At 43.8% G+C, this 17,402-nt stretch overlaps 1 long non-coding RNA gene across 1 annotated transcript in view; it reads right to left on the bottom strand.

Annotated features, from left to right (window-relative positions):
* The window catches only part of LOC121067991, a 53,689-nt gene extending 38,067 nt beyond the window's left edge, over window positions 1–15,622 (bottom strand). The window contains exon 1 of the long non-coding RNA XR_005818543.1: window positions 14,308–15,622. This is a non-coding gene — a long non-coding RNA (uncharacterized LOC121067991). The remainder of the gene's footprint in view (window positions 1–14,307) is intronic.
* Window positions 15,623–17,402: the final 1,780 nt, after the last annotated feature.

Here is a 17,402-nt window from a genome sequence, read left to right as displayed (position 1 = left end):
GTTGCTGCTGTTGTTCAAAAGGCAATCTATGTGCAAGAGAGCCACTGGAGTTGGGGCAAGACCAGCTGCCAGGCATCTGGCAGGTTTGTTGGTCTTGGCACACGTGCTGGATATCTGGCAGTTAGCTTTTGCATCTGTTAGTTTCATCAAGAGCCATAGCTACATCAAAAGCCACAAAGGCATGTCCTGGTTATTTTTTGTGGTGTCTGCATTGATCTAACACATTCTAGGTTCACTGCCCAGGTTTGGCATTTGTTTTGTTTTTCTCCTAGAAAAGAAAGCGTGAAATAAGAAGGCAAGTGCCCCAGCTTGCCTGGGATGTCTGGGTGATAACTGGAAGAGACCCACCACTTACACACCAGGACTTTGCATTTTGATGTAAATGTGAGTGTGTGTTTGTCAAGGTCCTCCTCTACAGCAGGAATGGCCATCGCAGAGACAATGCTGCACATCACCTTCTCATGCTGCACTGTCCATGAACAATGAGTAATCCAGATTAAAAGATAAAAGGAAGTTTCTTTTAACATAACTCCATGTGTTTTTAATTGATTTGGGGCAACATTATCCTCTATTGGTGTTTAATTATCCTGTAGGCTCGGTGCTGTGCTGAACATTGCTGGCCAGGCTACAGCCACTCGTGCTCTTCCCTGAATACCGAAGAAAAGCGAACACTTCACTAAAAAACAGGAAACCACATTTTAGCAAATTTAGAGCCTAGTTTCACGAGCATCTCGAGGGCAGCGATAAGGCCACATTGATCCTGAGCACACAGCCTGGTCCCATCCAGCTGCTCACCCCACATCAAGACCAGCACAAACAACCAGGAGGCCACACAGCAAACTGGAGCAAGGGAGCCAACCTCAGCAAAAGCCCAGTATTCGGGCTGTATTTGCTGAGCTGGTTTCCTTTGGATCTGTTTCCCAAGGCGTCTTCCAGGCACATCAGTGCAGGCACAGGCTGGTGATGCGCATGGGGCAGGGAGATGTTGGGACTGCTTTTGGCAGAGGGTGCAGCCCCAAGGCTTGAGGGGACACCCAGCAGGAGTGCCACGAGCCAATACCATGGGGAACATTTAGCTCTGCAGAGCTGCGAGGGACCCCAGCCCTGCCTGTGCTCTGAATCACCCACTGCTGGCTTTAAACTGTGCAGTTCCAACAGGAAAGCATTGCATGGCTCAAGTCACACCAGTCACACCCTGAGCATCTGATGGCTGAGCATTTTCAGTGCTGAGGATCCCAAGTCTGTGCCTCTCACAAGCCCTGTGTGCGCAGAAGTTGTCCTTTTACCTGCTCCAGGGGTTTCAAGCACACACACACATTTTACCTTCCCAGTTAGAGGCTGCTCTCAGAAGTATAAGCCCTGTTAGCAATACTGCCTCAGCATCTCCCCTCTGTAGAAATGGGGTGTTTGGGATTTTCACGTCATTATCAATATACCCCTGCCACCCATCTTAACAACTCTAAGATGTTTTACATTTACCCACTAGTGAAATGCAGCTCTGATGTCTAAAGTGATTTTGCTATCGCGATACTGCATTGCTTGCCATCACTACACAGCAAGTAACAATTTGTGGTCACATCTACGCTAAGAGAAGCGAAGGAGATTTTCTTTGGAGTTGGACCATTAAGAAAAAAATAAGTTTTCATATTTGGAAAATATATCGTAGAAGAAAGAAGAACACCATCCCTGATAACGTTATAAGACAAATATAGTAAAAAAAAAAAAAAAAAAATCTATGTAGCTCGAACTCACTGCAAAGTAAGCCAAGACATCCAGAGGTACAGCAGATACTCTGTACACTTCTGATCTGTTGTGTCTTCTTTGTAGCACACTCTATATTGCTCCCTATTCAGTCACCTCAGTGCCACTTAATTTCTGATGCCCTTGATTGGACAGTAAGAAACTTTTTTTTCCTAGTTTTCTCTCCTGGGCACCTGAGGTTCTTCAGAAAATGGGTGCATCTCCCATATAGCCTCCTTGCACCCCAAAAGCAAGAGTCATGGCAATTCCCCCTCCAGTGACCTCTTTCACTTGCATGCCTGAGCAAGAAGGGGTGTTTTGGCCTCGCTCTGGTGGTTCCACCATACACCTTCCACAGCCTTCTTGCCAGCCTGGGAACTGGGGGAATGAAGCTCAAACCTTAAGTCAGATAACAGGCACCATTCAGGGATAGCTGTTTACACTAGCTAAAGCCTTACAGCTGCAAGAGAATGAACCTTGGGCAAGCAAAACAAGGCTTTTAACACTAAGCCACGGTAAGGCCACACTCAACAGCTCAGGTTTCAAAAACAGCTCCTATGAAGTTGTGCACGCAGGCATCCACTGCAGGTGCCCCATCATGTAACACCTAAAGGGGCACCGCTGGTATCGCCCCAAAAATAGCCACTGCACTCACTTTATGTCCCAGCCTGGGGGGCATTTCTGCGTTGCTAAAGGTGCATCTCCAAAATCGTAGGTATGTCCTGAGTTCACTGATAACAGCTTACACAATACGAGTTTGCAAGAAACTGTTTTTGGTGTCATGGGCCATTAGCCGCAAGGGATGGCAAACAATCAGACTCACTGGGAGAGAGTTCATTTACATTCTGCCACTTTTCATCTGTCTTTTCAGAAGCCTACAGTTAATCAAACCAACACCCCTGCTTTCTGTGTCACAAATGCAAGAGAGTAGCCACTGTACATCCTCCCCGCTATTCTCTTGCAAATGGAGCCACAGCAGAATTCAAAAGTGGTGCACAGAGGCTGAGTGAATTATGCATTTGGCTCCTCTCAAAAGCCAAGGAAAAGCTCAAATGCCAGATTTTCTTAAAAGCAAAGCATCCCATCAGCAAAATGACACTGACTGTGTGTATCAGGGGTAGTGGGCTTTTTTTCCTTTCAGAAATAGCATCCATTCATCTGTTGTTGTTGTTTTTTAATTAGAAAAACTGATAAATACAAAACCAATGCATGAAAACAAAAAAAATAACAAAGACACATTTATCTGCTAAAGGGAAGTGGCAAAGAGCAGCTGTCCTTTAACGATCACCAGGCACGTGAAATTAATCCACATCTTCACTACAAATTTAAACCAACAAAATAAATTAAAACTCAAGTCAGAGCAGGAGCCCAGGTGGGGAAGGAAGAAGCAGAGCTCCCTTCACCCTCAGCCTGGCCCGTCATCTCTGCAAAAATAAGTACCATTGTCTGGTGCTGTTGCAATTACTCTCTCATCGCCATTTCTGAAGATGAGATAGGAAAGCCACTGCCCTGTCCTGAACAACGGGCGCTTTGCACCACTGCAGTAAATCAATAGCTTCAATTATTCTTACAGGGTATGGAGACATGTGGTCTACAAGTTTAATTTTTAAATTTCCATGAAATACATGCATTTAAATATAGCATAGGGAACAATAGCACATTGATCTGCTCCTTCCCCCATGTAAGCCTTTTCCATTGCTGGGACCCAGTCTTGCACTGGCAAAGCTCCCACCGAGTCCAGGGAGCTGTGCCCGATGGAGCGTTGCAGCGTTCAGCTGCTCATCTCGCCGCCTGGTCCCACAGAGACGAGCAAGGAATGAGGCATCGCACAAGGTTCAAAGCAGAGGAGCTGCTGCTGAGGTGGAGTGAAGGAAGGGATGAGCCTCCCCTCACTCCCAGTAGCCCCATGCCACAGACAGAGATCCCCCAGAAGTGCTGCAGGGTGGACGAAGGGCTCTGGGGCCAGAGCTGCTCCCACATCGCATGCTCTGGGCTGCGCCTATGGTCCAGCCTCCCCACCTTGATGTGCAACCACTCAGGTGTCGAGAGGCAGCACATTTTCCCCCGACTGAAAGAATTTGTTTCCAGCTTCACAAAAGCGTATGGGGCCATCTGAACACCATTCAGCCAAGGCTCCCACACAACTTCAGTGTTTACATGTTATTCAGTTTTCAAACACTGGCAGAAGCAGCTTACCTAAGTTTTAAATCACAGATTCCACAGGTGCAAGAAAGGTAGTTGAGCATTTTAAATAGCTCTGTACATCTAATTTCAAAAACAGCTGCAGTGAGGAAAGGAATATAATTAGCTTTATTTATTTTGTGAAAAAAGCTCTGAAGATCCATGCACCCAGATGTTTTCTTTCTTTGAAAAAAATATTTGGGTCATTTTTTATCTTATTTTTCTACGAAAAGGTCTCTTAAAATACAGACCATACCACACACAAGGATCAGTTGTATAGGTCAGTGATTTTAACATGCTTCTCTTAATAAACAAAGAGTAGAAAACTCCTGAAGGGTTGTGGTGTTTTTTTTTTCCTCGTTTTGTTTTTTAAAGTTTCCTAAAATTTAAGAATTAGGCCTAGGAATTTGTATTCCTTTACACAAAGCCTTGGATTCTATTATAGTATGAATGGCATTTGTAACCCTCATCTCACATTTTTTGCATAAGCAGAGTTCAAGGCAGAAGGACAAGTTTGCGTACGTAGACCGAGTGATGCAACAAGAGGTAGCAATTAGTGTCACATGGATCATATGCCTGTTTCCCACAATTTTCCTTGAGCTGAAAAATATCCACCCCCTCCACACACGCTTTCTGTGCAGCGGAACCCCCAGCTCCTCATCAAAATCCGGGCATTTTACACGCAGCATGGCAGAAGCACACAAGTGCAAAACAACAAGTGAGAAGCTAATCCCTGTTCTGGTGGAGTTGCAACCTAAACAGGGAGGAGAAGATAACACTGTTAGCCCATTTTACAGAAGTGGAGCTGAAGAACAGGCAGATTAAGGATTTGTATATACTAAAGCATTTCACAGTTTTGCTTTCTTCCATGCTTTGTGTAGTTTGTTTATTTAGATTGCAACTCATCAAAACAGGATTATCTCTCATTTGTGTTTATACGCTGCCTAACACAAAGAAGCCATGAATAACTCCACAAGAATTGCTTTTCAGACAGTAATAGCTACAGGTGATTAATAATGATGCAACTACAAGCATGTAGCTGGCAATACTGTGTTTTCTTTTCTGGGTTACAGAGATTAATACTTACAGGCATGATCCAGTGATACTTATATAAACAACCTGCACAGAGAGGGAATACAAACAGTAAGCGTCTGCTCCTGGGAGCAGTGGGAGGACCAAATACCTGATGTCTCTGGTTTTGAGAAGACAAAGTGATAGCTAGGATGAAATGCCTCTCCAGAAGTGCATGTCCACCAACCCTTGCCTTGAGAATGGGAAATGGGAGGAGTGGCAAGGAAACTAGTATTAACCAGCACAGATCTGCTGAGAAGCAAAGATGACTGTTGCTGCCCCTTTCTTACGATGCATAATTATTATTATTGTAGTCCAGCCTCCTACCACTATCCATATTACCTACACAAAAATGCCAGTATGTTGGCATTTAGGGTCATCTGAGTGGCCCTGATGCACTTGAGATGCTTATGCGGGGTTTTTAGATATGCCAGGTTTAGCTGCCCATACGCTAAGATGGATAAATGGCATTAGACACCTATGCTTAGGAAGCCAAACTGCTCCCCACGCAGCACCTAGATACCAGCTGCACAGCACACGTCACGAGATGGGGCCCCAGGCGGTGAGCTCACAGCAAAGCAAAGCTGCCCAGCTTCCTACAGTGGGGTCCTGGGGATGAGGGCAGCACAAGCAGGCAACAGCACACCAGGGCAACGCTTTGGCCAGCCTGGACCCAGTCACAGGCCACAGGCTCCACCATCACAGCCTCAGGTACGAGCTCTGTGATGATTTGGAAGTCTTTGCCCGACTTGAAGCGCAGAAAACTAACTCTTAGAATAGCAGAGATCCCTTCTTTAAAGATCCTAGAGCGTAAGGAAAGTTGAGTTTAATGGGGAAAGTTGTATGAAATGCAAATAATTAATCAGATTTAAACACAGTGACTACTCAGGGCATGAAAACACCCACTATACTATTATATAACTGGACTTGAAAATACTATAGCATCTTTTTTGTTAAGAATCATGGCTCAAACTCCCAGTCTTCCCACACAGAAAGCTTTGAAAGGAGTGACCTATGACAACTGAGATTATAAACAAAGGGAATACATTAAAAAAAAACACACAAACAAAACAAAAAACTATTTCTTACTTATGACATGGAGATCATTTACTTTGAAATCAGAACCTCGGGCAGATACTCCACCATGAGCACAGCCCTGAGGAATGCTGAGATCAGCCATCAATAACTCTTTTCACAAGACAAGTTCCCTGAGGGCAGAAGGATAATACCAAGCTGGGTGGTAGTTTTTAAGCAGCTGGACACAAATTGGGACTTGTCGGTTGTTGTTCCCAGGCACTGCATGTCAAATTGGAATAACCTGTTGTGCTCTCCCTTATTTTTTTCCATGACTGGCTGCAGAATCCACAAGAGGCACCTGTTGACTCCTGGATTAGTTTCCCTGTGATGAACAGCTCTTATCAATCATCACCCAAAGAGAGGTTTCAAAATAATAGTTCTCCTCACTTTCCCCACAGTGAGAGACATTCAGCACAAACGGCAACTTAACTGCAACCTGCTTTTCTGACATCTGAGCTCTGCTGAGAAAATTTCTTTGCCAACTGGATTTGGAGGCTTCTTGCTGTTTCCAGTACAAGCTACAAAAGCCATTCCAGGAATCCAGTTCAAGAAGCTGCCCAGACAGAGCAGAGCAGTGCAGGGCACATTGATGCTGGAAGTGCCCGTGGCACATCTAGTCTCCAAGATGCATCAGGCCTGCACTGGGGTTTTCTGCAATTCCCATCGTGAAACGCATACAGCTGTTCCTGTCACAATCAACAAGCAAGTCAAACCCATCTATTCACATAACCTTGAGAAATGCCCCATTTCATCTGGCAGCCCGTGGCACAGAAGGGGCAGCTGCCTGGAAGTGCTCTGTGGAAAGCGCCGCGCCCCATGTGGCGTGACAGGGCACGAGACATCATAGCCAACAGCTCGCCTCCTCATCAACACCAGCTCAGTGACACCTTTGATTTAGACCTTTCCATAGCCAAAGGCTCCCTAGACAGATGAAGGCCACAGGACACCTCGAGCTTCAGTGCTGGCAAGGAGAGCTAACCTCAAGCTACCTCACACATGCAGCAGTGGTCACATTGCTAATTGTTCCACACACATCAGCAACACAACCACTGAAACACAGTGAAAACCAAGCTCAGCATCTTCCACACCACCTGCTTGAGGAGCACTTATATAGCAATGAAGAATGGCCTTTCCCTTCCCCCTTTGCAACGCAGGCCCACCTTGGAGTCAGTCCTTCTCTCGTTAGAGCCTCTGAGGCCCCCTCAGTGAGGAGCAGACTCACCATCTTCATCTGCTGTTTCTCTACAGCTGCCTCTGTGGAGATCTAAGAGGGCTCGATAGGCAACTTGTTGCTGCTAAGATGATGTTCTTATGTCCACGCAATTTCTCATCAGTGTGTTATGTGTTTGACACGGATAAACACACCAAGAAATCCTACAGAACACCATGAGTTTCCCCAGTGACTTGCTAGGCTACTCTTAACAACAGCCTTACAAGTGACAGGGCTGTTGCAGGGGACAATCCGTCTCAGGCTTCAAGCCTGAAGCCATGGAGGACACTGGCAGAAGGGCTTTCACTTTCAAAAACATTATTTTTGCAGCTCCAGTTGTTGACTGCAAAATTACAGCAATTGTAGACGGGTTTCTTAGAGGGTAAGTCAAATTAGCACTTGGTGTTCTGAATTTATGAGACAGCTAAACTACTGTCAATAGAGCAAGAAATGGTTCTTTTTTTAAAAAAGCTGAAGTGGTTTTTAGCATTTTATTAAAAAATGAAAACAAAACTTGAAGCATAATACATAACAGATCTCTGAAAAGTCAGAAGAGCTCTCCATTGTGAGTGAAACTGCACTAAAGTTAGGTATTCAAACCAGGTAATGAAATTAAAAAAAAAATAAAAATCACATGTATACTGACAGAAAGATATCCTTTTGTATTAGGAGTTCACATTCTAAGCAGATATTTCTTTTAAGCTGAAAAACCCTCTAGTGACAAATCAGGAAGTTCTGCACAATTAAGTATCTCTAGCTAAATGACAGTGAAATTGCTGTGAGTGGAACCAACCCGCAGCCCGATGGATATTTTCGTGGTGTCAGTGTAAGCAGCCTTGTCTTGCACACCCACCCGCACTACTGCCCCCTCAGGCACAACAAGTGTGCTTTCTGGAGGGCTGAGCACACATCACTAACTCCCCACAGGCTGTTCCAATTCACCTTTTTTTTTTTTTGTCTTCTCCAGAGCAAGGGGAGCACCCTACTACCGTACAGCTGTTGCCAAAAGGGCATGGGAAACTGCGATATTTCTCAAGCATCTCTCTTGTATCTCAGCAGCTCTGAAGAGCCAAGCAGGGGTCCCTGGAAGGGTGGGCTCCTGCCCCAGGTTCAGCCAGGGCCAACTGCCCCTCACCTCCACTTCTCCATGGTGCAGCCGTGGCAACTTATTGCAGTATTACACGCTTTAAAACTGGCCCTACGTTCTTTTGAACCTGAAGTTTTAGAGGCCCTTGGAGAACTCAGAGCAAAGGAAGAGCCGAGTTTTGCCACAGAAACAACCCAGAGAGATGTGAAACGGCTGGCTGGGTTGGATGGGGCTTTGGACAGCCTGGTCTGGTGGGAGGTGTCCCTGCCCATGGCAGGGGGCTGGAACTGGATGGGCTTTAAGGTCTCTTCCAGCCCATACCAGTCTGTGGCAAGCTGGGGAGCAGGCATCAGTCCCTTAGCATGGACAAATCCATCTATTACTCCCTAGATGCAGCCTATACCTGCTCAGCATTACAGCAAGCTCTGTCAGACAAACATGAGCTCAAATGAGCTCAAGCTAAATACCCCCTGTGGGTTTAGTAAATAGAAGGAGGAGAGCAGCCACTCCCTTTCTTAATCCCCCAAGATCTCATGTATAAAATAAAAGCTTTAATTAAAAAATATATTTTTTTTTCTGATTCTTTAAAAAAAAAAAATATGCTCGGTCACTCGATGTGGCCTGCAGCTCAAGTACAGTTGTTCTGGGTGGTCCACAAAGCACTAAGCTTGCTGTACAAAAAGGAGTATTTTAAGAACAAATCAGTGGGGTGCTGGAGTGTTAAAAAAGATGAATTAATGTTAAAAAAGTCCACTTTATGAAGCCATACACAGAATGAAAGTGTTGAAAAAATAAATAATAACTTCCCCTACCTATTTATTTTCATTTGTTATGCCAAAGTCATAATTCCTTTTTATGTATTTTGAGGATAAATACTAATCTTAATATATCATCAACATTACGAAGGCTTATTCTCTGGGACACAAGGTCACTGGGAAGCAAAGACCTACAGTCACTAAACACAGTGGTAATAAAAACCAAGAACTCAACAAGTCTCTTTTGTTTCAGACAATCAAAACGTTTTTGCATCCCAAATGTGCAAAACAGAGCTTAATCTCCACTTTAAGTCCTGAGAGAATTGCAAGACTCTTACCAAGGCTTTGGAGACTGTGCTTGCTTCCTGTATTTGTGGGTTCATATGTACACCAATTTAACAACGCTGAATGGGGAAAAAAAAATAAATCTGTTCACAGGAATTTTTCTGCCTCCTTGCCATTGGAGTGCAGTAACTGCATATAGGTATAAGGCTTCTTCTCCCAAAGATGCTACACATACACCACCCAACTTTTCTCTTATTCACCAGAACCGTGACACTGTCTGCAGTAACAGCGGTTGGCTACTCTCACCTGGAAGTGCAATTCACATGATTTAGCCCAAAAAAGGTGTGCACCTCCAGTATCTTAACAGCTGTAGAATTGAATATGCCCATAAGAGAAGAAACAAAGACATTAATCTTTTCCTGTAGTTTTCAAAATGCTTTGCAGAAGCAGGTATGCAGTGGGCTGTCTATACTAAATAGAAATAAACCAAAGGAAGGGCAAGTCTGTGCAAGATGACGAAAAAAAGACCCAGCAGCCTAAAACCCATGTCCCAATTCTCACACCACTATCTTCTACACTACACACTGAGTATAAGTTTCGAGAAAGTGCAGATTTCCCCAGAACTGGCATTAGAAATATTGAGGCAGCAAGTGAAAGAGCAAGCTATTGTTCTCCCACTCTCACATTAAATGACATCCACTGCTTTTTCAAAGGGTGCCTGCTTCTAACAGGCCACATCTCAGGTGGTCTCCCTTGTAGCCATGCACTGAGGACAACTCCAGGTGCAATTCCAATGCAGGGATGCACCTCCTCTGTGTTAAGGCCCAATTTGTACCTACAAGAGCCCAAAACACCCTGCATATGCTAACTGCAGTCAAAAACTTCCAGAGAGATACAAGTGCCAGGAATAAAACAGGATTTTTCTTCAGGTCACTGGAATAGACAAAATCCTGCAGCCCAGCATGAGTCACCCAGCTCATATCAATGCACTGGCACACAGGCTGCAGATGTGCTTGAATCAAAAAAGTTAGGCTTCCCCTTACAAGCCAGATCTCAAGAGTTTCCAATAGCTGTGAAGTAGAAGCAGGCACGATCACCTCTTGTTGGTTTCCAGCATCTTTAAGTCCTGCAAAAGGACTACTCTCCCAAAATCTACGACAACTGAATAACCCCTTCTTAGAGGTGGCACCAATAATAATGTGTAAGTGCTGAAAGTCCACAGCCAAGCTGATAACCATTGACAAACCACACGCCAATTATAACCACCAAATCTATGTATAGGAGACACCAACCTTTCTCAGGTCCCAGGGATGAGTCACTTTTGGTGGAAGGAAGGGGAAGGAGAAAGGGTAAACAGCATAGTCTCTTCTTAAACTAACCTGGTTTCCAGTATAGCACTGCAGACTGATGGGAAATATTGTAACCCTGCCAGCAGATGCAAATCTATCACATCCACCTAGGAAATGGTTTATGATGAGGTCACCTCATCTCAATAATGACACAACCATGATCGAGTATTCACCATGGCAAACACTGCAGTTTGTCCAAAAGCAAACACACCTAGATCTAAGTCAACACCTAATCTTTCTGCTTATTTCAATATCAGACAGTGGAAAAATAGGGATACAGCCTACCTGGTGTCTAACAGCAAAAAAAAAAAAAAAAAAAAAAAAAAAAAAAAAAAAAAAAAAAAAAGAAAAACCTGCTTTGAAAACTGTCCCAACATAGACTGACATGTTAAGCAGCCTTCTTACTGGTACAGGAGTAGTTCTCTGTTTCCTACACTGACAGGGGAACGAAAGTCACTACCAAACCTCTCCGAGTGCACAGACACGAGCCAGAACAGCGATTCCTTGAAAGCTGTGCAATGCCAAGCAAAATCCAGCACCCCAGGTTAAGTAACTAGGAGATTGGCAAGTTAATCATTTTGGGGCACAGCCTGTACACAGTTGAACTAGACTAGAAATTTGAACTACACTCAAAATAAATTGCATCAAGAATGATAAAGCTGCCACTCCAAGAGTAGAATCAGATGCCTGGCAATTACCAAGTGATTAATAGATGTTCATGTATAAAAACCATGGAAATACAAGGCAGATACACACTAACATTTTTCAGATGCAGGAATTTTGCCTCAGAACTGTTTATTTTTTTTCTACCCCTTTACAAGTGATACGAAAAGCTCATCTTGAACAGCACATCAACATCTGCTGGGAATTCTACAGGCAGAAAATAATGCAGTAGTCAAGTGCTGAACACCACTTGTTACGCTGACAATGACTTTAAAGAGGATGCAGTCATAACTGTCTCATTCATGGACCTGCAATAAGTGGTACACGTTATCTGTCAGCAAAATGCACAGCGCGATGAGAGATCATCACGTAGCACATGGGAAACACTATCAGAAAAACAATGATTTTACATAGGACTCTTCAGGAAACAGAGCTGATGACTGAGATAATGAAACAGCCTTCCACAAGTCACTGGCTTGTGCAATTAATAGATGGTGTCATGATTGACCAATCAATCTATCCTGACACAAGAAGTGTTACCTCTATGAGCATCTTGTATGTCATAATCTGCCAGGTTGTTTGTCCAGATTGAAGCCAAATGGACAGCAGGATTCTCATGTTGCTACTATTAAGTACGTGTCTATTTATTTAATGTGTATTTATAATATATATTTAAATATTTAAACTATAAATACATAAAACACATATGCATGTGTGAATGTATACAGCCACACATACCACATACCAGCCCTGCTAAAACACAGACAACTCTTTAATTTCTACAATCATGAGATCAATAAACTGCTTTGCACAACTTGGAGCATGGTACAGCTTGCCCACTACCAAAATCCAGCATTCCTGTGAATAACACTGGGCTACATATTTTCCATAAGGGCATATATAGAAAGATGAGGTTAAGGCTCAGATTAACATATTGCAAAGAAATACAGCAAATAGATCTTGATGCACTTACGCATATTTTAGGTCAAATAAAGCAGAAAAATATACGTACCTGCCTTACCCCTTCATTCATCAGATTTTTTGTAACTAAACCAGAACATACACAACAGAGATGCAAGGCCTATACTTTATGGATATACCACAGTCATTAGCCAACTCAAAACTATCACTGGAGTTTCACTGTAACACAACAGGTTTTAAAATGTCCATCAAAGACTACAGGTTTGGAAACATGACGATCACAGTTCAGCATATTCAATGATGGAACAGAAACGACCACTGAAGCTGCTGAACATCCACTTGAAGATACAATTATCCCCAAGAGCTTTTCCCATAAGCATGCCTGATTCAGAATTGGCAAGACCACAGTAATACACCAAAACCAGGCACAGTGGCTGACACAAACAAAGGAAACCAGCCAGCACGGGACACCCTTAGGGTGTGGGGTCCAAGGACACTGGCAGGCCGTAAACTTGGTTGGAGGAAAACCACGTAGCAGCGGTGATGGTGGCTGGGCATGAGAGGCAGCAGCCAGAGGTTTCACTACTCATTGAGAGATGGACATTTCTCCACATTACCTTCTGCTTCTGTGCCAGTGCCGCTCGGTACAACCCCTGCAGAACGAGGGCAGAAAGAAATGGGAAGAATAGCTTCATCCACAGCTAAATCCCTGTTGCACCTGAAAGAAGAGAGCACTTCTTCCCCAGCCTAGCCAAAGTTACAGCTTTCGGAGTGAGCACCAGCAGGGCCTGGGATGATTCAAGCGAATATATCCTGTTTAATTATGAATTATCCCTTTTTCTGTCTTGTTCAAGTTCAGAAAGAAAATTCTCTAAAAAGTCCAGAAACACTAAAGAAATAAGAGCTCCAATATATGTTGATAAGAAGGTACCTCTAACAACAGGGTAGTATCTAACGTAATATTGGATATACACAAACAGTATCACCAGTAAGGTGGACAGCACAGAAAGCATCACAGCCCTAAACATGCAGAAGGAAGATAAACCATAAATAATCTGAAGTTCATCTCAGTCAAACGCCCCAAAGTTTAATCTTTATCCAGACTTGACCATTTTCTTTAGTATGGTTAAAAAACAAAAGACAAAACAAACAAAACAACACACCACCGCACCTCAGGCAGATCGGATTTCTCCAAGATTTCCAGAATCTTCTAATTCCAGAAATACCACAGCCCACGCAGGCCGCTCCAACCCAGGCACAGAAAACTAGAAAAGTCATTTCTTTTTCAAAAGAAATTTTCAAAAGAAAACTAGAAAGTCATTTCATTTCAGAAAAATTAAGCAGATTTGGGGAAAGGAGAAAAAAATAATACATATATATATTTTAAGAAGCAATGAATGTGGTAACAGAGTTGAACTTCAGCCAAGGCTTGCCCTGGGCTCTGTCAAGTCTGGGTGCAGGTCCCCATCAGCCCTCCAAGGGAAAAGCCAGCAGCAAGCTTGGGGCCTCAACACAGCTCTGCCCTGCAGAGCTCCCTGTTTGAAAGCAGCTCCTCCTCACCTCACAGAAGCAGTTTCATTTATCAGGTGTCACCACATTTACCAAACAAGCTGGGACCTCTCTTTCTTACTTTTCTAAGCCATCTCCCAACACCAGCTGCGTAGCTGTCGCACTGAGTACAGCCGAGCACCATTTGCAGGAGTGGCCAAGGCCAAAGGCTTTCCCTCCTTCGTTCCCTCTCCTTCTCCCACACCAGAATCCATACACATGCTCAAGGTCTGATGCACTGCTGATGTTATGAAACGCCAGCAGTAGGAGGAGAGAGCTCCATCGTCACAGACACCAGCATTCCCCTAGCTTCTCCACCCTTCCTAATTGCTATGAAGAATTGTTCAAAAGTCATAATTTCCATTCTCCAGAAAGCATAAAATTCCTTAGAAGTGCGCTATTAAGAAATCACGTACTTACACATTTTGAGGAGAGGAAGCTGGATGGTAGTAAATCCAACATTTCCAACCCAGTGCCTCCAGAAGTCTCCCCTGGGGAAGGTGGGGCAGCCAAAAGGCCACGGGAGCTGCAGGAAAGGCACGACGTGGTGGACAGGCACCTGCTCTTCAGGGCTCCTGCCTGGAGCCAAAGTCCAGGCTCCTGGCTTCCCAGCCTCCCCAGCACAAAGCTGAAAGCCACAGCATAGCAGCACCCAGGGCTTACAGACACATGGCTCTGTGCAAACCTGGGATTCAGGCAGCACACCCTACAGCAGATAGCAAGGCAGGTTTCAGGAAAAGCTTTACCTTCACTTTCCCCGCAGCTCACCTAGACTGCTATGTCTCTGCGTACTGTTTTGAAGAACAAGTGTTTCCACCTGGGCTTGTTTGGGCTCAGTTTAACAAGATGGGGATCTGCTGGAACACTCCAGTCCCTGGGCACTGTCCAGTTTGTAGAGTGATGGGCTGCTTGCCTAAAAAGCTAAATATACCAAGAGGTTGTGGGATACTGAATGCTATTGTGTTTTACTTCTTTTATGTTGGATGTGGCAGAAGGGGAAGGGAAAGTTGCATACAACAGTATTTACAGTTTCCTCCACTTTTCTCCATGCAGCCAAGGCAACAAGGCCGTGCTGTGGTTTCTAACTTACACAATGCTGTCCTTTGCTTGCATAATACTGGCACAATCATGAAATATTAAGTTCTGTCTTTTCTAATGTTTTTGTAATCCTAACTGGCTGATTTCTCTCTACCTCTTTTTTTCTTTTCTACTACTAGTTCTGGAGTTACAGAAAGTGCACTTCCTATAATTTCAAGGAAACTTTTTTGAGACACTCAGTGCTTGCTTTTCCCTCTGGATAATGCTATCCACTCGACCTCCATGAATTCCCCACTGTCTGAACAATTGTTCTTTCCAACCAGTTTTTGGAGTTGTAAGGTGAAAACACTCCATATTACAAAATGCAATTTAACAACAACAACAAAAAAAAAGGAGTGGGGAGGGAGCAACCAAAACCTAAACAGGTCCTTTTCCCCCTCATGTCTCCTACATTAGCAGAGGACCAAGAATTTTACTTCACCAATGTTTTTTCTTATTTTCTCAGTATGCCTATCCCTGCTTAAGTACCAAATTCCAGGCACTGTGTCAATAGCTTGAGGTGAGGGAGCATCACACCTGGAACCAATGTTCCCTCATTTTAAACCAAATGAAAAAACAGAATAGCAACCTGCACCTGGCAGGTTACTGCCTTCTCAAGCTTTGAGGTGCTCATCTGGGGCTCCTGCTACACATCTTGGTAAAAACCATGGCCAGCTGAGCTTGTAGAGGCCCTAACAGACATCCTAGGCAATTTGTAATAGAACTTTAAGTATTGGATTAAGATCCCCATGTTAAAGACTGCAGGAGCAGTCTCTGCAAAGGTAAATGGTATTTCTGAATAAGACAATTAAAATCAGTGAAACTGGGAGCAGATTTGTCTCCGATAGGGCAGAGTAACACTCACAAGTGTCCTGCAAGGATCTGAGCAGGATCTTGCCCTCTTGGCCTTACTGTCTCCAAAGGGTCTCCTCCAGATTAAACCCTAACTCTACTCTGACTCAAACTCTTCCAAGTTCAGGTGATGGAAGCCAGCTGGAAGCACAGGCCCATCCTGCTGCCTACCACCACCCTTCTGCAAAGGGCTACAGTCCCTCTGACAACAGGCTGTACCTCTGTGAGAGCAAGACCTTCTCAAGGAAACACCTCAATACTGTTTTTCAGGATGTAAAACGTGCAGATAATTCAGTGTTCTGGGATGTTTCAATAGCATGCATTTTAAGAAGTAAATCTACAGATCTCATTTAGACTGACTATCTTTATAGCTTTTATTTGCACTGTCCCTTTTTAAAAAAAAATAAATAAATCATATTTTATTTGTTCACACCAAAGTAACAGCACCTATTCCGTATTAAACCACAAATGAACTGCTCCCTGGAGCAGCAGTTTAGTACTGCCTCATTGTATTTTGGTATTCCTGTTACCTCTTCGAAAGCTGGTATTTACCAGTGGTTTGAAAGAATCCCTTTCTAAACAATTCACCATTGGTCTTGCAACAGTAGCTCTAGCTCAACAGCCAGGTTGCATTCCTGTAATTACTTAAAGAATAAGAAAAAATTAAGAATTTACTTAATAATTCCCACCAAATCGTACTAACTCTGCAAGTCAGTACTTTGGGGACACACTTCTTTTAGTCATACTGCTTCAGTCCACAGGTGTCCCTCATCATGTACCCATATCCACTGTTGGATGGGAAAATGAAGAGAAACTCTTTAATGAGCTGCTGTTGTCTTCCTCAGTAGAGCTGGAGGTTTCAAGTGTATCAACCCTTCAACTTCTGACCATTCATTTGTAAAAGCTGAAGAGTTGTATTATGGGAAATAATCACCGGCCCTACGCTTTGTTCACCATCACCAAAAAACATCTGTTGCAAGCATGACAGCCATGAAGTTACTACCTTACATTTTGGCTTGTGTTGTATTTGCAGACGGAAATGTTCCCCATAAACTGAGATGCTTATTTCTTGCTTTGTAATGCTCGTGCAGCAAACAGTTTTAGTTGCAACTCGTGTGCTATGAATTCCAAAACCTGTATTGAATTCCAGTTTAAGATGTGGGTTACCATAGGAGACATTTTGAGCAGCCAGGACAGGCCATGACTTGGTGTGCATGTTGACGCTAGCCAAGAGCTGCATGCCGCTTCCAGGGGAGGTGGCTTTTTCAAGCTTCCAGACTGACCCTTCTTCAGCACCATTTCCACAGTCTTCCAAGCCACACTTCCCCAAATGCACAATGGCCAAACTGAGGCAAAATGTTCAGGCTTAGCTCTAGAAAGCTCAGCATGGTTTGCTGCATGAGACTTTGCCTCTGCCTGTCTGTTGGGCATTATTTGATACATCCTGGGATTTCAATTGCATATGCAGAAAAAAAAAAAAAAAAAAGAGAGAGAGAAAGAAAGAAAACACAGAACATAACTTAGGATGTGGTTTCACAGGCAGTTCAAATCAATATAAAATTGCACTGATGCTGAAAGTGGAGGTC

Source organism: Cygnus olor, chromosome 3 (assembly GCF_009769625.2).
Source record: "Cygnus olor isolate bCygOlo1 chromosome 3, bCygOlo1.pri.v2, whole genome shotgun sequence".
Classification (NCBI taxonomy): Eukaryota; Metazoa; Chordata; class Aves; order Anseriformes; family Anatidae; genus Cygnus; species Cygnus olor.
Note: the sequence above shows the minus strand (reverse complement) of the source record. Positions and strands in the feature narration are given on the sequence as shown.